At 34.2% G+C, this 23,981-nt stretch overlaps 1 pseudogene; it reads right to left on the bottom strand.

Annotated features, from left to right (window-relative positions):
- The window catches only part of LOC111057957, a 68,856-nt pseudogene that overhangs the window by 6,174 nt on the left and 38,701 nt on the right, over positions 1-23,981 (bottom strand).

Raw genomic sequence — 23,981 nt, 5'->3', positions numbered from 1 at the left:
TTAAATGGGAAGATGGTCATGCGATACATGATTTCAATTTTGTAATTCTGTATCGAAATCATGTATTGCATGACTACCTTCCTATTTAAAAAAATGAAGTTGCATTCAACATGGCGGACCAGATTTTCAAAAGCCTAGTTAAAGTAGTATTCCCAATCACACCCACCGTCAAATTGCCTTTGTGTATGAGATATTAAGCCGTTCTCAGACTTTTTACCCACCCTGTATATAAAAATGAATGTCTGTTTGTGTGTTAGTTTGTTTGTTCCCTGTAGACTTGAAAACTTCTTGACATAACGGCATGAAACTTTGGGAATATGTTGTGTGAATATTGGGGATGGTTTCTGAACAGAAATTTTAATAGGGGGGCTAATAATTATTATTTATTTATTCATTTTACAGACATATGATTACAATTCGCCGTGCAGTTCGCTCCACAATATTTTTGCTATCCATCATAAGTGGAAAACATGCGAACATGAATACAGAAGTATCGGCAATTTTTTATTTGATTAAATTCATGTTTTGAAGAATTCATTGTTACGATTGATAAATAAAATTGATAGGAGCTTATAAATATTTTCTAATTCAAATGAAATAACTTCTGAAAAAAATAATGATTGGATAAATACCAATATTGAATTATTGTTGACCAAGAACTCAGTACATAGATAATTCATTCAACTAATTCTGTATTGATAAAATTATAATCATTTTCTCTATTGATAATCAATTCCATCAACTAACTGGAAAAAGTTCTTCAATTTCCATGAATCTATTAATAGAATTATATAAATCTAAAGTGTAGGTCATATCTAAATTCACAAAGAGTTCGATTCTTGTTGACAGGATAGATGTTATTCAATGCAGAAATCATTGTTATTTTACTAAAAGATGGATAAAATTTCTCTTTCAGGGGGAGTTTTGACAACCCACAAAACTCATTTTTCTTTTGAAGAAATAATATCAAAAAGGTGCAAATATAGGACCTTACTTTTTTGTTCAGTTTGCCAAAATACACCCCTCATTTTAATATTAAAATTTTAGACTGACTGTACAGTGAGTCGATCATTCTATCAAGGCTTGAATAATTTTGAAATTTTTAATAAATAAAAATGGTAGAGAATATTATCATGTAGATATCAACACCTTTATTTTAAGACATATTAACTGCATGCGTTTTCATATTGCCGATACAGCATTGATAAAACTGTAGACGTTTATTTAGCAGTCTCAAAAAACTGTTCTTGCTGAGAAATATTAATAATACCTACATGCCACGTGTAGGCTTATACATTGCATCAGGAAAACGAAGTTCAAAACTATGGTTTTCCTGAACATATGTTTTTGAAATAATTTCTTTGATGCAGCTGTTTCACATTCACCATTATAAATTATACAGAGTTTGTGAAAATAAAAATATTTATTGATTACCAAAACAATACTATTATTATATTAATGATAATAATTAATTATTAAAACAATACTTTTATTATATCAATAGTAATAATATTATTAAACATATTCATCAATTATCAGAACAATATTATTGAGGTTGAGTGGAATCAGGTAGAAAGCAATAATAGAACAGATGTTCTTTTTTGAATTTCTATCATATTATTTTGTTATTTCCAATGATTACAACATATGTTAGAATATCACATGTCAATAAATAAATTATCTCATTTCCATATGGCACTCACCTTACCATGTTCATAACCTTACTTAATAGGATCCTTTTTCATCCTTTGAAACCCTTAGAGGCAAAATATCTCAAAATCCGTTCTTAGTGCGCGTCTAGTATGTTTGAAGAATATTTGTGCAAAGTTTCAAGTCTGTAGGACAATTAGTTTGAGCTGTAGTGTGATTTTACATCAAAATTTTCGAAAAATGCCCTCTCCTGGACCCCCCTGTGCTCTTGATTGAAATTTTTCTGCATAGATCTAATTTTTTTTCATAGCTGAACAAAAAAGTTCCTCATGACTTTGCTGTGCAATGAGCGGTTAAAAAGTACAAAATTTTGGGGGGGCCCCAGCTCCCTCAGGGGGGCAAATTTCTGAAAATCCTTCCTTAGTGGATGTTTTCAGGCTACCATAAACAATCGTGCAGAATTTCAAGTTTTTAGGCTCAGTAGTTGGAGCTGTGGTGTGATTTCAGTCTGTCTGGGCTTAGCCTTTTATAAGTATAGAGATTTACCTTTTCTTTTACATACACGTATTATCTACTGTTTTTGATTTTCAAAATAGTTAACCTAAAAATCAGATTTTATTGACCATTTATTCATTGGGCCAATTACATTGTGTCATTTTGAAAATTAGCAACTTTTTCCCATTGCCATTCACTGGTTCAAACCTGAATTATCATGTATTTTGTACACCAAATTTTTGTGAATCTTTTCAATTATCTTTCATTCTAGTCAAAGCTATTACAATTTGACTTATGATTACAATTATCAGCTTCAATTATTTTTGTTCTTAGTTCCATTCTCTTGTTTGGATTTGTAAGAATCTTTTTATCATGAATGTTGACGTTTGGCAATTCCAAGCCTTTTTTTACAAACTCTAGTTAATCAATTCAATTATAACAGCCTCAATCAATTTGTTCTTAAGTCTATTCTCCAATCTGGACTCTCAAGAATCTTTGTTACATTTGCTTATCTTTAGTATCTCAATATTCAAATATTACATATTATTCTATTTTGAAGATTATTTCAAGTTTTACAATTAGATTTGATTCAATTATATTTTCATTAACTGCACTATAAGTCACTTTCAAGATTGTATTGTCAGTATTGTATTTCTCGTTAAAATTGAATTCCAGTAACATCACTTATATCAAATTTTATTAGAAGGTTTTCACCCTCAATCTTTTTTAATATTTTCTAGTACTATAGTTCTCATTTATTTTATTTGAAATTTTGCTTACTTGTAACTACAACTCAGAAGTATTAAGAAATTTTAGCATCACATTGATTGGTGATTGCTCACATTTAAAAAACATCAAATTTTATTGAAGTGTAGATATTAATTTTTTTGAATTTCATCAATTGAATTATTATTATTGTCAATCATTCTTGATTCAGTATATGTTTACTTGCACTTCTAGAACTTTTGTATGTTCAAGTTTTTTCTTGCACCAATCTTTGATTTATCAAAATATATTCTTGTATGATTATAAACCTATTGTTCTCATTTGGCATTGACCTTTCCTAGTATTCATATATTTATTAATTTTCCCTAAGCTATCTAGCTACCAGTAATTTCAATGATCGTTTTGCATTCAATTTCTGATCAACTTTGAATGTACAACAATAATTTAAAACTTTATGTGTGATTGGGTTAGATTCAGAAATAACACTCTTTGTTGTTTCAATAATTTATTACCAAAGTCCACTGCTCTTTTCATCCAGATCATACAAAATTGCTTGCAAAAAGTGTAAATGAGGGGAATAGAACCCATACTATCAGCGTGCTAAGCAGACTCTCTACCTCCTAGACCACACCGCTCTATGAAGTTTTGATGTTTTTTTTATATACAAGGGTCGAAACAGCAAAATCATGAATAACTTACACTCTTTCCTGTTTTTCGTCCTTAAATCCTTGAATCCTTCAATCAAAATTCTACTTAAATTGTAGTGTCAGATGGTACCAATCAGCTAGTAAAAAAAAAGAAGGCTCTGTGTGGCCTATGAGCCGATATATAATCGAGAAACCATGGCACGTTAGAAGTTTGTCAGAGCAACTAGAGTAAAGGTGTTAAAAAACAGATCTACCAACGGCTGTTGGATCTGTGTGGCTCTCACGGCTATCAACGGCTCTGTGTGGCCAACTCACAAATCATCTTCCATAAGGATTACATGTGAACTTTGAAGGACCGTAGGAAAGAGTCCTGAAGTCAGATCATTGACCGAGCGAAGTGAGGTCTAAGATTCAAGTCGACGACGGTTTGGCATTTCTCTTCATGTTTAAATGTTTGAATGTTTATATGTTGCGAATTTACGGCGAAACGCGGTAATAGATTTTCATAAAATTTGACAGGTATGTTCCTTTTTTAATTGCGCGTCGACGTATATACAAGGATTTTGGAAATTTTGCATTTCAAGGATAATATAAAAGGAAAAAGGTGCCTCCTTCATACGCCAATATTAGAGTAAAAATCAGACTATAAAATTATTCATCATAAATCAGCTGACAAGTGATTACACAGATGTGTGGAGAAGCCAGTCTATTGCTGTATTTCCATAAGGTCTATACTGTTTCAATCAGGGACTTGTGGATGAAATACTGCGTGAGGTCTACTGTTCACAGAGCTACTAGTAAATTTGATAGGCCACAAACCTGCTCCTATACATAGCAAACACAACTGAAAAAATCTGGTGTGGCGCACTCACACAACTTTCCTTGCCGTTATGAAAATTGATCACCTGACGCTAGTGTTCCCGCGCACCTCAAGTCTTCTATTCAAAGATATGAGACAGCTGGTGATAGGACAATAACGCTGGAGACACACGAGAGGTCTGCTATCTCTTCGTAGTAAATGATTTCATAGAACCAACAATTGCCAACAGTTTGCAATTTAATAATCACATTTTCTCGAATTTCAAGCTTATTTCCAATTTTAGGTGAAAATGTTACTGGACATTAATTGCTGAAATGTTCATGTTCTATCTTTTCCACTTGGAATTTTTTGTTTAAATTTTATCTGAAGCCTGATAATTGAGAATCTGAAATCAAACTTCGCATAGATGGGGCGGAGCTCCTGAAATTTTTACGGATATAGGATTTGTTGCAGTTGATAGAGCTTATCGATGACTATTTCAGGTATGAATTTGATCAAAATCGTTGGAGCCGTTTTTGAGAAAATCGCGAAAAACCCTGTTTTTGACAACATTTTCGCCATTTTAGCAGCCATCTTGGATTGCATTTGATCGAAATTCAATTTCAATTTTATTGATGTCATGCATTGTACAATAATACAATATTGACTCAAGTCAAATACATAGTCACATTGGTAAATTACATTGTAAAAAATATTAAGATATTTAAATAACAAAAAATAATTCAATTCGCTGCCAAGATGACAAGAATCACATCATTTTAAAAATTTCCCAATTCAAAAAATTCCATGTCGGATCAATTCAAATTGTTCGTGTTGGATCCTTATAGTGTAAGGACCTTACGTTCCAAATTTCAAGTCATTCAACTGGGAGATGAGATATCGTGTACACACACACACACACACACACACACACACACACACACACACACACACACACACACACACATAGAAATTTAGAAATTGGGGTACCTTAATTTTTTTCGGAAAGCAATACTTTCCTTACCTATGGTAATAGGGCAAGGAAAGTAAAAAATCATCATTTTCGGTGCACACATGGAAAAGTTATTCAATGTCAAAATTTGAGGCTCGATTTTTAGTTATATAGATAATAATAACAGCTGGCATAAAAACAAAAATGTCAAACATGAAATTGAATTGAAACAGTAGTGATCATCAACTTTACTATTATCTTCATATTCTGATCTTAAGTAACCAAATTATGGTAAGATTCACATCAACGTGTCAACATTGTTTGAATGGGGTACATTGATGCTATTAATGAGGAATACTGAGAGTTGCAAGTGAATATCAACAAACTGTTATGCATATTCTCCAATATTTTTACCGAAAGATATCTTCTATTTTCTTTGATAAACCAATCAATGATTGGGAATAATTATTGATTCATTGAAAAGAAAAGCGTCTTACATATTTTTACATTAGGAAAAGCAACAAACAACAGCTATTTGGCCCTTTTAATGAATAACCCATTTCTTTCGTCAAGTTAAATTTTGGCCGAATTTCCTCATTCTTTGCAAACAGATTCCACAACGGACACTTCTGAAGTTTTAAAAATACCCTCCATAAATCATACTGAATTATTAAAATTTCATCAAAATTGTTTAAGCAGTTTTCGCAAACTCTCGGATATACAAACAAAATTAGTCTTGATAGAATAGGATCAATTGATAGAAGCAGCTCCCGTCATAAAAGTTTGTTTCATGAAACATAAAAATTATCTATACTCCCAGGAATAGCTCTGATTGAAGCAGCAGTGCCCAATCAATTTTTTCTCGATGAATGCATTTCAATTAGTTTTTCAACTTGGTGCCAACCTAATAAAGTCAACTCAACTTAATGCCAACATGACAAAATTATTAATTTAGTTGCCAGTTGACAACTTTTTCGAAGAAATTCTCTCTCTAGATTATAGATCTATTTCAACATAATATGATTATGGACATTTAAATTATAATTAAGAGATTAGGAGAAGAAGAATATACATGCTAAAAGACGAACTTTAAACCCTTAAAAACCACCATTACAGTTGAAATATCGCCAAAAGATTTCTTAGTGAGCACCTAGGATTTATAAGGAAGCTATATTCCAAGTTTTGTTGCAATCCATCCAGTAGTTTTCCAGAAATCGTGATCAGTGAGATAAGAATTTTATAAGTATAGAAGATACAATTCTACTTATTTAAAAAAGGATGCTTGATTAAATAAAATGTTTACTTTATTAAATATTTCTTCCTATTTTTAACTATATCCTAAGAATTCGATTTTGACAGATAGTTCTTTAGTTATTGACGTTTTTCAAGAATATCGAAAGATCGATATATCTCGAAAACTAAGAAAATTTTACTAGTTATTTATTGTTTAAATTTCATGCAAAATCTATGGTCTTCGGTTGTTACACCTTTCATGAGACACCCTGTATACTTTTGAGATTATCTTCTTCTTCTTCTTCCTATTCTTTTTCTTCTTTTCCTTTTTCTTCTTCTTTTTTTCTTTTTCTTCTCAGCCTTTTCCCACTCAGGTGGGGTCGGCATTTCGGTTCAGTATCTTCCAGGAGTCTCGGTCATGGGCTTCGTTTGGTGTTAGTCCCTTCTCTACAAGATCTTGGGCGATAATTTTTTTTTCATTTGTAACCTTTGAGGTTATGAAAACTTGAATTCAAGTAAACGTGACTAATGTGAAGCCTACTCTATGGTGGGATTGTAACGTACCCAGTCACTGTTGAGTAGAATGACAGTGTCGGCCGAAGTGAGGTTGATGCCGAGCCCACCGGCGCGCGTCGAGATCAGAAACGCAAACAGGTTCGGATCGGTGTTGAACGCGAAAATGTCGTCTTTGCGAGCCATCAGGCTGCTGAATCCGTCCAGTCGCACGTACGAATGATTCTTCATTATCATCAGGTCCTCAGCCATATCAAGCAGCATCACCGACGTCGAAAACAGTAGCACCTTTCAATAGAACACCATTTTATTACACAGGGAAACACAATGAATAAAAAAATTACATTGCTTAAAAATTGTAAATAGTTGCGAAATTCTAAAGGCTCCTTTACCGATTATATTATGTAGTGAGATCAAAGTTATGAAGTCATTGGAAATTATAGAACCAACGTGTTGCTAAGTTTAATATTTCCAACGCCCTCTATAGTAGAGGCGACCTGCTATAGTAGAGGCAAAGGTCGATTGAATAAAAACATAGAGAAACAATAGCATAAGTAGATAACCCATAGTATAGGGCGTTTATGTCGCAACTTTTACTGTTATCTCAAGCCGATAGTTCATGTAATTCGTTCCCGTGAAGCTGTGTGACACTGGTAGTCTCTCATATTGTGCCGTTCATACACTCTCATCCCAACAAAACAGTAAAAATCGACAATAATCAACAGTAATCGGCTTGAGATAACAGTAAAATTGCGACATAAACGCCCTATACCATGGGATATCTACTTACGCTATTGTTTCTCTATGATAAAAACTAAAATCTAGTGACCAGCAACTATTCATTGGTTCTAGCTATACATCTAAGACTATACAGCTTACTCGAATCCTGGCTTTTGCTTGAAGATTACTTAGAACTATCAATTGCTAGCTTTTATTCTATTGAAAATTATACAAGGTCATTAAAAGAAGGAAATTTGGAATATATAACAAATATTCGATTATAAAAATAGCTGTGGAGGATTTCATAATCTAAGTGTAATCAAGTGTAATTATTTCACGATATTTTCATTAATCAACGTTACAAATGATTGAGCTGATTTCGATTATCCAAACCAGTTCACTTCATGGGTACGATTAACCAATGAAATTGACGTTTTCTCGTAATGCCTATGTTTCAAAGAATATTACCCTCCTAATAGTCCACCAAGTAAACTAACAAAAAACTAAGGGCCGGTTTCCGAGCTCGGCATTTAGCTAAGTTCTACACTTTTACTGGCTTCAAACTCTGGAGTCAGAAAATTGGCTTTCCGAGTCAGAGCGTTAACATAGTTAAGGACTTAAATACTCTGGAGTTTAGAGATCACGTTAGACCCTGGAGTTTACAATTTCGCTTTCTGAGTGGAGGGCTTATAAGTCCAGGACTTGAATTAGATTCTAGCCTCTTTCCGAGTCGAGGATTTATTAAAAAGCATTAAGTCCAGAACTTAAAACAGCGTAATTTCAAATCCTAGACTAGCTAGTTTGTGTATGGTAGAGAATTATCACAAGAAAGAGAGAAATCTAATCAACTGATTAGATTTAAACTCATTTAAGATTGATTGATTAGATTAACATTAAATAATCAGATTCAAAACATTATTCAACCAAGATAACATATAGCATTTCATGCTAACAATCTTTTACACTTTCAGTAAGTTGGCCTAATCACAAAATACATTTTTTATAATGCAGCTAGTAGTTTTCACAAACAGATTTATTAAAAATAACATCATAATTTGACTTAGAAGTATTCCATTACATTCTAAGTCCCAAACTTCCATTATCCTTGTTGCACCTCAAAATATTGTAACCCCATAGTTTATCAATATAATAACAAAACTAATCTGACTATTAGAACATTTACTTTGTCTTTGGTACCTATCTATGAATTAATCTTCTCTTAATTTATAATTTAAAATCACTTGGAAACAATATTAAATAGATTGTTATAGTAATAACTTGATCAGAGTCAGTGTAATTGAATATTGAAAGACTGCCATTGGAAAAATATAAAATAAGTACTATTTTTCTGGTTGACCATTGCTACCAAACTCATTTAAAACTACAATAGTAATGTATTTGAAAAACTTATTCATGCTCTATTGATCGTATAATTAAAACAGGAGACACACAACATAGATAGATTAAAAATACTGAAAAACTTACATTATAATCGGAAATTTTTAAGGAACTGTGTCCCCTTTCTCAACCGAGCAGAGAGTGTAATGTAAGTTTTTCAGTGTTTTTAATCTATCTATGTCGTGTGTCACCTGTTTTAATTTATATTATAAAACTTTAAAGTGTTTTCTGTTATGTGCTATGAATGTAAGTATATACTTATAGTATTTATATCTAATGTAAATAGTTTATTGAGGCCCAGTTCACTTCTAATTTATTCAAAGTCCAAACTATGTCTTATCATTGATGATTAACTTCACATTATCTCCAAAATGAATATGCTGAAAGATTATGTTTCTTTTTTCAGGTACCATTTACAAACAAAATATTGAAGAGAATGTGCTCAAAGGAAATGCATATGAATTCTTTTTTGTTGACCAGGATGGAACAATTCTTTGGAACCTATAGTTAGAATAAGTTAGTTAGGTAAGATAAAATTCCACTCATTTTTTAAACTTTATATAGGCGATGTCATTTTATACAGTTTCCCATTTTTTAAAAAGGTTTATCCACTTCAATGTTTTATTATCGATTTGATGGTAGATATTCAAATAGTAAGATTTAACTATGGTACGTGACTAAAATAATAGAAAAACTGACTGAATATTTCGAAACTACGTGAAACCACATGAGATCAAGATGGACAGTTGAGAAGAGTGCTTAAAAAACAATGTATTCACTTATCATTCAGGGAATAGAGTTATTCATAATATTTGGGATTCCTTCCATAAAGAAATAATTTATGTAACATTATCTAATAATGTGATAACATTACATCAATAATTTGATGTTAAAATTGTTTTTAAAACACTCTTCTCAACTGTCCATCTTGATCTTGAGTGGATGATGACTTTATAAATGACCATACATTAGAACTATGAATAGATGACTTCAAAAATTCACCAGCAAGTGCTGGTAGAAAACACTGAATAATAGCTTTTAATGACAGTCATTCCACCTTTTAAAATTTATGATTAAATTCATGGATGAAATACCACATTGTTCTGAGAGAGATTTATGTATTTGCAGTTTGGTATTCATTTTCAAATCACTTAGTTCTACTTATAATGTTGTAGATAATCATCATTTCAGATTAAGCAATTAATTTATTGATTATTTCCATTTGTTTCATTAAACTTGTTTCTCTAAATGTAGAACTAAACATTACTTTATGCAGTACATTTTGGAAGAGTTAAGTAAACCAAACGGTCGAGAAGTAGGCCTACTGACCACAGAAATAAATAAATAATTGTTCATGGTATCCAAAAATATATTGTTCACCAACAAGTTCTTTTGACCTAGGGGCACACTGATTAATCCCAATTCCTGCATGGAGATTTATTTATTCAATCATTCAGAATTACACAACTAACAGATTGATGCTAATAATAATTCAACTGAATGTTGGTTTATTGGAATTTTTCATATAATATTACTTTGTCATTATTGGGGGGTTCCTTCCCAAGAAATATAATTAAAAACTTATACAGATTACAATCAATTTCAGAATTCACTTTGCAAAGTTTTTTTTTATAATGAATAATAAATTATCTATAACTTTTTGATTTCAGGCCTAGTGATGTACCAGCCAGAAGTAGATGACAAAGAAAATCAACTATGAATAATATTCCATGGATATGATTCATGTATGTTGTAGTAGCCTACAGAAGAAAGAGATGGACTAATCTAAGAAATATATTCATTTTTTCAGTACATCTTGATGTGTTTATTTCATGTTATTCATAATAATATCTTCTTTTTCTGATCGCTCCTGCTAACTGCTTCAATTCAGGTAGTTTTGAAGAAAACAGCAAGTGACATGAAATTAATAAAATATGTTCTAATTGTTTATACTTGAGGGATTTTTAAAACTATATTTAACCCAAAAGCATCGAACTCTTATTAACAACTTTATTGGTTCTGTATGTCTTCTGCTTTTTTGGAACTAATAAAATTATTTAACATTGCTGATTGGCAAATGCTATAGGTAACACGTAGTTAAATAATAGACTTGAATTGGATATAAAATAGGGTATCACAATTATTATGTATTGTATTAAGAATTAAGTAATAGTACTTATTTACTGCATTGAAGGGGTAATAATTCTTTGAATATGAAAAATAACTTAAGCAAAAGTTGAAAATATGATGTTCCAAGCCACATCAAATATAATCACTTTCAATTCTACCTTCTAGGCTATATTTCCAAGGTTTTGATTAAAATTGATAAGCTTTTAGAACATTATAGTGAATAAGGAGTTTGAAAGGCTACTCTAATTCTAATTAATACCCTAATAAAGTATTAATTTTAATAGGGCAACTTTAATGGTTAATTGTAGAAAATAACTAGTAGGCCTACCCTAAAATATTCAAAATAAGCATGACCAGTTTCTAATTATGTCATTGTCAAGAGAGTCCTTATTGAAAATGTCGAAACTAATCATGTTTCATTTTGGAATATCACAAGGGTACTAGTTACCTTCTATAATTAATAAATATTCATCCATTTTAAAATAGGCTATGTGTTATTTAAAGTACCATAACAGAACTCGTTTATTAGAGCAAGATATAGTTATCTCAACAATAATTATTAGAATTATTTCGCCTGTTTGAATACACTTTGTACATGTCATATGTGTTAATCTATAATAATAATAATAATTTCCAATATTCGTATAGCTTTTACTGGTGAGGAGTCCCTAATTGAACATTGCCTGAGAAGGCATATTGATTTAGGCAGTCAATTGGCCTCACGATTCTTATACATGATTGTATATCAGCCGAGACCGTACCCATCCAATGATCAAAAAGGGGACTGCTAAAATAAAATTGCCTAAAAAACGTTTACAATATTGATATCCCTTGGTGTAATATTACCCGTAGATTCCAAAAATTCCAAAAGTAAAGCACTTATTTATTATTTATTTATTGATTTTTTTTCGATAGAGCTTCAATAGGCCTTTGAAGTTGAATACGGTACTCATAGTAGGTAGGCCTACCTATAAACGATGTGATTCAAAGAACATGCATTGACTCTGAAGGCAATTGATTCTAGTTAATAAAATAATTATAATAATATCTTATTAATAATGGAATGCTTCTAGTTAATAAAATAATATCTTATTAATAATGAAATACAATCAGTTACTTCAAATAATTTACCCTTACAAAGTTCAAGCATAGGAAATGAAAAGTTAACTCTTAGATTGACATGCCTATAAAGCATAGAATTTTGCATAATTATTGAAGTAACTAATAATTGTGGAAAAGTTATCTGAGTTTTAAAAAGCAATTAATTCTTTATAGATATATATATAGAGAACTTTATAGACACCGGAGTTTAGAAGATAAAATCGTGACTCAGAAAGTCGATTTAGACCCGAGCGCTTATTTCAGTCCTGGACTCTGTAAGTCCAGAACTTATAGATCCCGAGCTCGGAAACCGCCCCTAAATATACATGGAAATGAGCACCAGAGGACTGAGAGATCCAGCAAATATCAAATAGTTTGAAAAGGTTACAAGCTTCACATATTTAGGAGCATAAATAAACTGCAGAAACAAAATAGATTCAAAGATTAAACACAGGATAATGCTTAGCAACCGTGCATATTTCACAAATAGCAAACTGTTTAATCACTCACTTAAAAATCACGAATTGGAAAGTTGGTAAACTTTCAGTGTTTGAGCTAACAAGCGTGCCCTCGCCCGCCCCCAAAATTTCTTCCAAATTTTTTCTTCGATGTTAATTTCCCACATCTAAAAATCAGTCAATTTTATGGAAGTATAAATTACAACAATTTCATCTCACTTCTCATACGTACAATTTTTGGCATGGCACCGTTTTCAGAGAATCTTTCTCCATCGTTTCCAGTATTTCTTCGCATTCTTGTATGAGTAAAGGTATCAGTATAACTGACGAAACATTAATTTTTGTTTAAGAATGTTACTATGATCTAGAAATTTGAAAGTAAACAAACACCTTTGAATCTATGATGCACATTTCCAAAGTCTCATGGAGAATGTTGTCACAAAGTGAATTTTTGTGACGGATGGAGAGCCGTCGTCTAGTGTAAAATTAGCGAATTTATTCTGTTTTAGAATTAGAATAGGGTCGACTTCCAGATATATCTTGTTGGACTTGTAGTAGTGTATGCACATTATCACCATCGTCGGCAACCCTATGAATCATCAGCAGCGGATTCATCATAACCAGAAATTTCCAGATCTTGTTTACCACTCTGAGCGTTCTCGTATTTAGTATTGCAGCAGCAGCAGCCGTATCATCAAAACGATAAGCGGCTACCGAGTCGAGTCGGTATCATTCTTCTTGTAATTTCTGGTGAGAAATATTGTTTACCGGCCTGATTTAGTGTAGCAATTAGTATCATTGTCATCATTAGCTGCACCCTTAGCATCAGCACTAGTGGATTCAAACCCAATCACATGACCAGTGGCGTGATCGTCTTTTCAGACTCCCATTGGTCGGCAATCTCTTTTCCCCCGGCCTCCTAATTTTCAGCGACCCGGTGCTGCTTCAAGAAGACCTGGGAGAGAGGCAGTTGTTCGGTGAACGGGTTTGTGTACGGCTGCGTTCCGAGCGGCGCTCCCAATAGTGGTGTACTAGAGGGTTAATATTCTATTCTGTATCTTAGTGAATGGAATATTGTATGTCGAATTGCCGACTGTATTTGAAGGTGGATTTTCCTGGGGGATTCTCTGTCCTTGTAGGTTTCATTTAGGGCAGTTGTTCGGTGGTTGAGCATGAGATCGGGTCGCGAATCTCCTCTCCTTACGACGTTCCCGATACTAATTATTATTCTATTTTGTGTTAATATAGAATATTGTAGGACGAGTTCCGGACAACTCGAAGTTAGAACTTCTTGTGGGATTTTCTTCTTGTCAGCTATTTTTCCTAAATTCGTTTCACTGGGGGTGAACGTGTTATCCTTGGTTTGAAACCTGTAAGGGATCTCAAGTTTGTGCTACAAATAGTTGAGTGGGAAATTTAGCTAGGCTCTTATAGCGGATTATTTTTGAGTACTTAATTTATAAGCCTCGACTTTGTCGCTTCGCGACGTTTTTAATTATAATACGGGAAGTGGGAATCGGTTCGCTATTCTCCGTATCAGTATCCACGTCGATTCAGGTAATTGTATGTCAGGACTGGTAGTCCGTATATTTTTCCTTCTCTGTAGTAAGGTGGCCTTTAGTTTAAAGAGTAATTTTTCTCCATTGAATTTTTATTTTTGTAGGGAAATCCCTGTCCTTTTTAAGAATAGTTTTTCTCAATTAATTTTTATTCTTGTTGGAAAATCCCTGTTCCTTTTGAGAATAGTTTTCTCGATTAATTTTTGTCCCTGCAGGGAAATTATTATCATTTATAGTAAGTTTTCCTTGCTTGGTTTTCATACTATAGAGTGGCCCTGTATTTTAAATTCGCTTAGCAGTTTCTGACTTGCTGTATTCCAAGTAGGAAAAGTCCAATCCTTTTCCTAGAGAACTCAGGTGCAGCTTGAGTTCGTCCTTGTCGAAGTTTCTAGACTGCGACGTCCATTCTCTTTCTCTCTCTTCACTTTCCCTATTCTAAAATCCTTCTAGCTCTCAGGTACAGCTTGAGGACTTCCTCGCCGAAATTTCTAGACTGCGGCATCCTTTCTCCTACTTTCTCTTCACTTTCCCTATTCTAAAATCCTTCTAGCTCTCAGGTACAGCTTGAGGACTTCCTCGCCGAGGTTTCTAGACTGCGGCATCCTTTCTCTTTCTTTCTCTTAATTCTTCCTGTGTTAAAATCCTTCCTGATCTCAGTTCCAGATTCGAGATCGTCCTAGTCGCGAGTTTTCAGACCCGCGAATCCTTTCTTAAATTCTGAGAAACCTGTCTTCTTTAATAGCAAATATTATTTGCTGGCTTTACCTGTGGAAAATTCACGAATTTTCCCGTGATCTCAGTTGCAAATTAGAGATCGATCTTGTGGTAGTCCTTAGACTGGCAATTACTTGGAAAAGTCTATTGAAATCTTTTCCTGAATTAGGAGTCTCTGACTCGACTGGAAAAATCCTTTCCTATCCTGACAACGACAGACTGTTGTCTTCCCGATATTATTCTACAGACTGTGTCTGTGAAAAATCTTTTCTATCCTCTCATAATAGTCGACATACTGACTATTAATTTAAAAGCGTTTCGGACGATTGAGAGCGATTCCCATACCCTTAAGGGCAGTCACAGATTGGCCCTTAATAACCGGCGCGCAGTCACCAGATTAGCGCGGAAATCCTGTTTAGCAGTTTCAGAATTGCTGAAAATCCTTTCGCAGCCGCAGGCTCGCGATTCAGAAATCCGACACCTGAAACCTCATCCTCCAAACTTTAATTATCATAAAATTGAAATAGATATACTATGTTTAGCTAGCAGGTCCAGCCTGCTAAGAGCTAGAGCGCAATTCTCAGATTGCGGATTACTGAGCAGATATTTATTTGCTGTAGAGAATAATAACCTTATTGATTCTCTGTTCCCTATGCCCTATACCGTATACCTCATACCCTGCACCCTATTCTCTATAGCTTACACCCTATACCGTGCCCTATTTAACCACATCTCAAATACTACTAATAACTCCATAGTTCCGTCATACCTTTACCTCATAGCTCTCACCTTAAACCCCATAGAAAAACCACATCCCGGGCTTGCAGGTACAGCTTGCTCGCCGTCAATTCGCAGTTGGTTCAGATTGCGTACTACCTTTATAAATAAAATTATTGGTAGGGATCTGATAGTCAGATCCGTCTCCTTGTATAGGGTTATCTTAAACTCCCTTAAAACCCAACCTATATTCCAAAGGCCGAGGGCCGAATCAGCCAGCAACGGCACGGACAAACACTCTTCCCCTGAAATTAAAAATCTCGCGAAAGAAGCAGAGGGTAAAGAATCAGGATAGAGGGAGAAGTGTAGGTCCGGTAACTCCACCTACTAGTACGGCTACTGACCCCAACCCATATCCGACTGTAGCTAGTCCGCGTTGTAGCAATACTTCGCAATTATTAGGAAACCTAGAGGGTGGAATAGGACATGCTAATAATGTAAACTCATAATGGAGGGATAAGGGAGGCGGGGTTTTCATTTATGTATATAATTGATTTTTTACCAAACTGTTTGAATACTTACTCTCATTATGTATTGCAATGGGAGGCGGGCTTCTTATTAATATCAGAACATTACTGTTTCAGAACTTACTGAAACATTTTAAAATTTTGGACTTGTTTTGGTACAAAAATTTTAGTTTCCACACAGGACTTTTCAATAGGGTTGGGGTAGAGTAATTTAAATTGGGGTGAAGAATTCTTTTTTAGAGAATGTTTTGAGAGGATATCATTTTTTTTAATTACTACCTACTTGTTATAGAGGTAAACACTGCAAACACAATGGATGGGGAGAGTCATTTTTTTTGAAACAGTGAAATGCTATTTTATATGATAAAATATATTTAGCCTGACTGGTTGCTACAAAATTATTCCAGTAATAAGTGAGATAGTTATGTATGGTTAATACTGAATAAACAAACATGACGTTGTGACTGTGCCTGTTGCACCACATCTTAAAATTTACTATCCATACTTTCACGGCATATCATTGTAGCGACATTAATTGATGTAGCCTATATATATGTTTTCAGACTTTGTTATTGCTTGGTGATATGCACAATACTTTGCTAGATCAATGAAATACCAATATAAATTGCATTTGGAATCACTAATTTGATGTTGTGATCGTGGAATGAAATAAATGAAATAATTAATAAAACTTTATTTTTAAAATTTTTTCTTATAGTTAGTCTGTACATTATATTATCATCACACTTGAAAAAAATGTACATCTTTTTTCATTACTTGCTTTTGTACATCATTTCCCTCACTTTTCATTCTACATTTTTATCCTTACTTGTTCATTTGCTCATAAAATAAAATAAATACCTTGCATTTTTACTACCTGTTGGCCATTTTACACATTCAATGTCTTTGTTTGCCAAATACAATTTATTTTGTACACGCAGTATAGATGAATATGTTTCACTGCTTTTCAAATCCGATCTTCTTGATGCAAATATCGCAGAATTTAATTGGTATCTCTTATTTGTCACAAAGTGAATTTTGTGATGAGAGGAGAATCGTCATGATTTGAATAAGTTTCTTGATTTCAGAGAAGGAATAGGGTCGACAGCCGAATTTATTTTGCTAAGCTTAGAATCTATCATATGAATCATCATTGTGTACGTTCTGTGTACAGTAAATTTTTCCAGTTCCAATCATAAATTGTTCCATCACATGACTAGTGCAAAATGTTCCCATGGAACGCCATTTCAAAATCGATGGTTCAAGCTTTTGGCGCGCACATATAAAGTTGATTTACACTAAAATGTTTCGTTTACTAGCTGCATGAATGAAGAAAGGCTGTTTTACAAACCTACCATCTAGAAAAGTTTAAATTTCTTTTATTCCATTACTCTCAAATTTTCTATCAAGAAAAATTCATTTAATGAATGGTTATCAAAAATCGTATTGTTGGTTATGTATTCTATGCTATGCTATGGTGAACAACTATCAGCGCATGCGCAGAGAAGCAAGCAGACTAAAATAATCGACCAATGAGAGCTCAGATAGTTGGAACTGTACCAGGTCGGACAATTTACCACACTTCGACTGTGGGGCAGGATTTTGGAACTGGAACAGGTTTCTGGAACAGAATCTGTCAAAATTCCTCCCATGGAACACGGAACTTTTTACTTGTTAAATTGTGAATCGGACAATTTACCACATTCCATGTAGGCTACACAGAACGGGCTCATTGGCGACAACACTGCAAATCAGTGGATTCATCTTGACCAGAAATATCTAGTTCTTGTTTACTAGTTTGAGAATCCTTTATCTGACATGCAGTCAGCAGCAGTCGCACCAGAGTAGCCGCTTCTTGTAATTTCTGGAAAGAAATATTGTTTACCGGCCTAATCTACTATAGGAATCAGCAATACTGTTATCATTAATCCACCCTTAGCATCAGCATTAGTGGAGTCATTCCTTGTCACATTATCGGTGGCGTGATCATCTTCTGAGGTTCCTATTGGACGGTAATCTCTTTTCCCCTTGCCTCCCGTTTTCCACGGACCCTGCTCTGCGAGGAGTAGACCCGGGGTCGAGTTAGTAGTTGAGTGATCGGGCTTGTGTACGGCCGCGTTCCGTGCGGCGTTCCCAATAGTGTTTTTCTAGAGGGATAATATTCTATTCTGTATTTTATTGAATAGAATATTGTAGGGCGAGTTCCGGACAACTCGAAGTTAGATTTTCCTTGGGGATTTTCTTTCTTGATAGTTATTTCTCCCGACTCATATCACTGGGGGTGTGCGAGTTATCCTTGGTTTAGAAACCTGTGCTACAAACAGTTAAGTGGGAAATTTAACTAGGTTCTTTTCGGTTCGATAACTGTAGGTTCCACAGATTGTAGCGGGTTCTTTTAGAGTTCTTAATTTATAAGTCTCTACTGTGTCCCTTCACGACGTTTTTAAATATATATAATATGGGAATTGTGAATTGGTTCGTAATTCTCCCTATTTGGTTCCACGGTGATTCGGGTAACTATATGTTAGGACTGGTCGCTTGTGCGTGTTTCCTTCCCTGTGGTAAGGTGGCCTTTAATTCAAAGAGTAATAAATTTTTCTCAATTGATTTATTATTCTTGTGAGAAATCCCTATTCTTTTAGAAGTAATTTTCCCGATTAGAATTAATTCTTGTGGGGAGATACCTGTCTTTGTTAAAGATAATTTTTCCCAGTTAACTTTCATCCTTGTAGGAAAATTCCTATTCTTCGAGAGTAAATTTTCATTGCTTAGTTTTCATATTGTAGAGTGGCCCCTGTATTTATTTTTGCATAGCAGTTTCGGACTAGCTATAATTCCTAGTAGGAAAATCCTAATCCTTTTCCAAGAGAACTCAGGTGCAGCTTGAGTTCATACCTGTCGAAGTTAACAGACTGCGACGTCCTTTCCCTCATACTTTCTCTCAACTTTCCCTATTCTAAAATCCTTCCAGCTCTCAGGTACAGCTTGAGAACTTCCCGGTCGAAGTCTTCAGACTGCGACAAATTTCCTCATACTTTCTCTCAATTTTTCCTATTCTAAAATCCTTCCAGCTCTCAGGTACAGCTTGAGGACTTCCCGGTCGAAGTCATCAGACATCGACAAGCTTCCTCTTACTTTCTCCTAACTTTTCCTGTGCTAAAATCCTTCCTGATCTCAGTTCCAGATTCAAGATTGTCCTAGTCGCGGTTTTTCAGACCCGCAAATTCTTTCTAAAATTCCTAGAAACCTTTCCCCTTTAATAGCAAATGTTATTTGCTGATTTTCCCTGTGGAAAATTCACGAATTTTCCCGTGATCTCAGTTGCAAATCAGAGATCGATTTTGTTGTAGTCCTCAGACTGGCAATTTTGCTTGGAAAAGCCCATTAAAATCTTTTCCTGAATTAGGAGCCTCTGACTCAATATTTTCCTTGTGGAAAATCCTTGTAAAATCCTTTCCTACCCTGACAACGACATACTGTTGTCTTCCCGATATTATTCTACAGACTGTGTCTGTGAAATTCCCTTCTGTTCTCTCATAATAGTCGACATACTGACTATTAATCTAAAAGCGTTTCGGACGATTTAGAGTGATTTACATTCCCTTAAGGGCTGTTACAGATTAGCCCTTTGTAACAATATTCATTGTTCCAATTGTGAATTATCATGAGAAGTCAGTCTGTTATAACAATTTATTTCGCTGCTTTGCTTTTCTGCGTTGTGTTGTGTCGACTCTGTAAGTGTGTGCGTAGAAGTTATGGTACTGGGAAAATCGTTGATTTTCCTGGAGCATCAGCCTGGTTCATGACCTTATGAGGCAAGGAATTTGTGTCCGATTGATTATCAATCATGCCTTATTTGGTTAGGAATTTGGAAAATAGTTGTCACTTGGTGGGAGAATGTATCTTAAATTGTAGTTGTACAGTTCCTTTCTATTGGCGGAAGTTCTGATAAATATTTTCTAGAAAATATTAACTTCCAATCACAGTTGACTTTGGTCAAGTTGCAATAGTTGAGAACCTAGTATGGCCGTTCACAGCTGTCCACGGCAAGATGAGAGAAGTGAAGTGGTTTCATTCAGTGTCTGTCCATTGCTGCTAGCAGAACTGAATAATTTAGTCTCAATATTTAGTGTTAATCATGGCTTTTATGCCAGCTTTAGGCTTGTTAGTATTTGGCTGTGGAACCATCTGTTCCAATAGCATGTTTTAGGTTTTTCCGCCTCAGTAAATGCTTTAATTAAGAAGAGAAGATATCAAATTTGTCACCTCACAATGGAGATTTTCCTCCTATTACCGCTACTAAGGTACGTTATAGATTTATAATATAATTAAGGATATTATTTCTGAAGAGGAAGCTATTAACCTAAATTTAAATGAGAGTATTTTGTGTTATGGATTTTATTTGTTTTGCTTTATTTGCTTTTATTTCTTTTGTTTTGCTTTATTTTGATTTTATTTGTTTTGATTCTAATGAAAAGCTTTCTTGATTTTTAATTTAATGTGTAAATTAAAAATGGTTAGGTAGAGTAGGTTAAGTAGGGTGGGATAAATTATTCTATCCAACCTACTCTACCTAACATACCTCATGCTATCTAACCTACCCCACCTTACCAACCCTACCTCACCTATCCAATCTAACTACTTCACTCTATCCAGCCTATTCCACCTAACTATACTTGAACCATTCTAACGAACAAACCCCACATAACCCAACCCACTTTACCTACATAATCTCTATTTCTATGATGTGCATCATTCTGGGTTGCTAGATTATTAACAATGCTTAGACCCAGACATCCTGTTCTGCTAGCCTCTATCTCTACTACTCTATCCTACTAAACTCCACTCTACCTGTCCCACCCTACTTAACCTACTCTACCTAACCATTTTTGATTTATACATTAAATTAGAAATCAAGGAAGCTTGATTTGTAATTTATGTAAGAGAACAGACTGAACAAAATAACAACAATACTCGAAAGACCTTACTATGAAAAGTGATAGTATTGAATAATATGTATTCACCTCTTACCTAATGTTATTGAACCTAAATAATGTTGAGTTTATGATATGACTGAAGTTATGTTAATTTGAATTATACTAGTTTATTTTTTTATTCTAACAGCGGTCAATGTACGAGTCCATCAATGTATGGGTCCACGAATGTCTCATGAATGTTTGTCTTTAAGCAGTCCTAGAAGCTTGGGGTAGGGGTATGCTGTCTCTTGTCCCATCTGAACGTGTAGAGCTCAATCACCGAGCCTAGATTCAAAATTGAGGAAACAGCTTTGAGGTAACAACTTTTTTCCAAAATAAATAAACAAACGTCCCAGGAACTCCGGATGTGGCAGAATGGGTTTTAGTGACTATAGGCTTTCAAAAAGGGAGGGTAAGACGTGAACCATTTAATGAATTAAAACGTGCTGAATTAGTATTAAAAAATAATTGATAATAATACGTTTCGAGGGTAAAAATAAAGAACAAAAAATATGGGAAGAATCGGGATTTGAGCCGAGGAGCCATCGCTCCATAAGCTAGCGTTTTACCGTTACGCTACACGGCCGTTCGAGAATGATAGTCTTGTAACAGCATTATAACCTCCTCATGAAAAATCACACTTCTGGGCTGCAACAATGTAGCCTATGGAACTTCATGTACGTTAGCATAGATGAAATTTGAACATTAATTCTGAAAAATCTAGAAAGAAAATTGAAATTTGGGCTTCCAGGTGCACGAGATTGATATTTTTAGAATCTATGTGCAAAATTTGGAGATCTAAATCATTCCCGTTTTTCCGGTATGCAATCCACAAGTTGACATGTTTTGATGCGAACAAACACAACCCTACTCTCTCTTATTATATAGATGTCTAATTTGGCGGTGGCAACATGTGAATCACTTTCAATTTTTAACCGCTAGATCGCGACTTTCACATTCTATAAAAAGTTAGATTCAAAAATGGCAACTTTCATCTTTCTGTTATTATTTAGACAGAGCTACAGAGATTAATCGGACATTCAATGATTTGAAATTTCAAATGTGGATAGTTTAAACATGTCTCCAAGCCCTTTTGGTAGTCCGAAATGTTAACTTATTACAGATTTTTCACATCAAGTGCTCAAAGTTGATCAACATTTGAAAATTCATGATAATTTGAAAATTTCCCCAGTGTCCGATATTTTCTAAATTTTGTATACCTATACTATCAAGTCCATCGTTTCATTTCTGGAAAAAAATTCAAATTTTTTAAATTTTCGGGCCCCAAATGGGGGGGTGAAAGGGCAATTTTCAAAATGTTATTCAATTGCGGGCATCTACTCGGTGAAAAGAACCTACATACCAAGTTTCATCGAAATCTGTTGGATAGTTTTGCCATTAGCACGTTTGAAATAAAAAAGTCCCAAAATTAGTGAAATGACAAAATACCCGCATATGGTATCTTTGCGAATTTATATCGTAGAAACTTCGTTCTGGTCTTAGATGAAAGCGCTCAAAAATCTTGATAAATAATGTCATTACAACATTATAAAATGTTCACTACCTTCCGCGTAAATTGAGATGGCAGTATGCAAAAATCAATGGGGAAGTTGGTTACAGAATATATAGTGGCGTTGGTCTTTTCAATTTTCTGATTCGCTTAGATAATCAAGGGGGACGGGTGGTGTAACGACCATTCCACTAGATAAGAAGCTGGAGGCTGGGGGGTGTAAGAAGAAGAGGAAGGCTGAGGGTTCGATGGATGCAGGATGTGGAGAGAATCCTAAGAGTAATGGGATGTGAGTGAGAGGTAGAAGAAGAAAGTCAGAAAAGCTTGGAGGCAGATTGTGGAGGAGGCCAAAGCCCACATCGGGCTGTAGCCCCAGGATAACTAAGTAAGTGTTATAATTAGTTATTATTGAAGTAATCCTATTATATTAAGCGAGCAATTTCTGTATATATATAATATTCGGTTATTTATATGGTTATTTATTTATGTCCAACGAATCTCGAAAACGGCTCTAACGATTTTCACAAAATTTGGAACATAGTAGGTTTATGATGTAAAAATTCGATTTCACTAGGTCTCATCCTTGGGAAAACTCGCTGAACGACATAAAAAGGATAATAATTATTCATCCTTGGAAAAACAGATGATAATTTCGTCGATAACGAAGATGCAAGTGCCTGTGTTGGAGAGAGACAGAAGTATGTTTAGCTGATGAATCAATCATATCAGCTTATCTCACGAGAGATATTATCTAGAAATTTTAATCGACTTGATCAAAATAGTCTGATTTGTTGACATGACAGGGTATATCATTCTGAAATAGTGTATATCATAATTTTCAAAGTTAATCATTATTTTGCAGTTTCAAGTGATTAGTGAGTGTTATACTGTTATTCAATTTGGTTAGTAAACAATCTAAATTAGGTAGAACTTTTCTGTTTTAAAATGTTTGGGCTGAAAATTGGACCTGAATTCAAGTGTATGGAACATAACCTACTTTTTGGACTATTAATAGTGAATAAATCAAATTTCGGGGAAGAGACAGTTTTGGGCTGTGCCTGTTAGTCCATCCCCAATCATTTTAAAGGATGTGTTCTGTTTATCAATAAATAAATAACGAGCGAAGCTCGGTGCCCCGATATTAATACTAATTTGA

Source organism: Nilaparvata lugens, chromosome 5 (assembly GCF_014356525.2).
Source record: "Nilaparvata lugens isolate BPH chromosome 5, ASM1435652v1, whole genome shotgun sequence".
In the NCBI taxonomy this organism is placed as follows: Eukaryota; Metazoa; Arthropoda; class Insecta; order Hemiptera; family Delphacidae; genus Nilaparvata; species Nilaparvata lugens.
The sequence above is the reverse complement of the archived record's forward strand: the minus strand, read 5'-3'. Positions and strand labels throughout refer to the sequence as shown.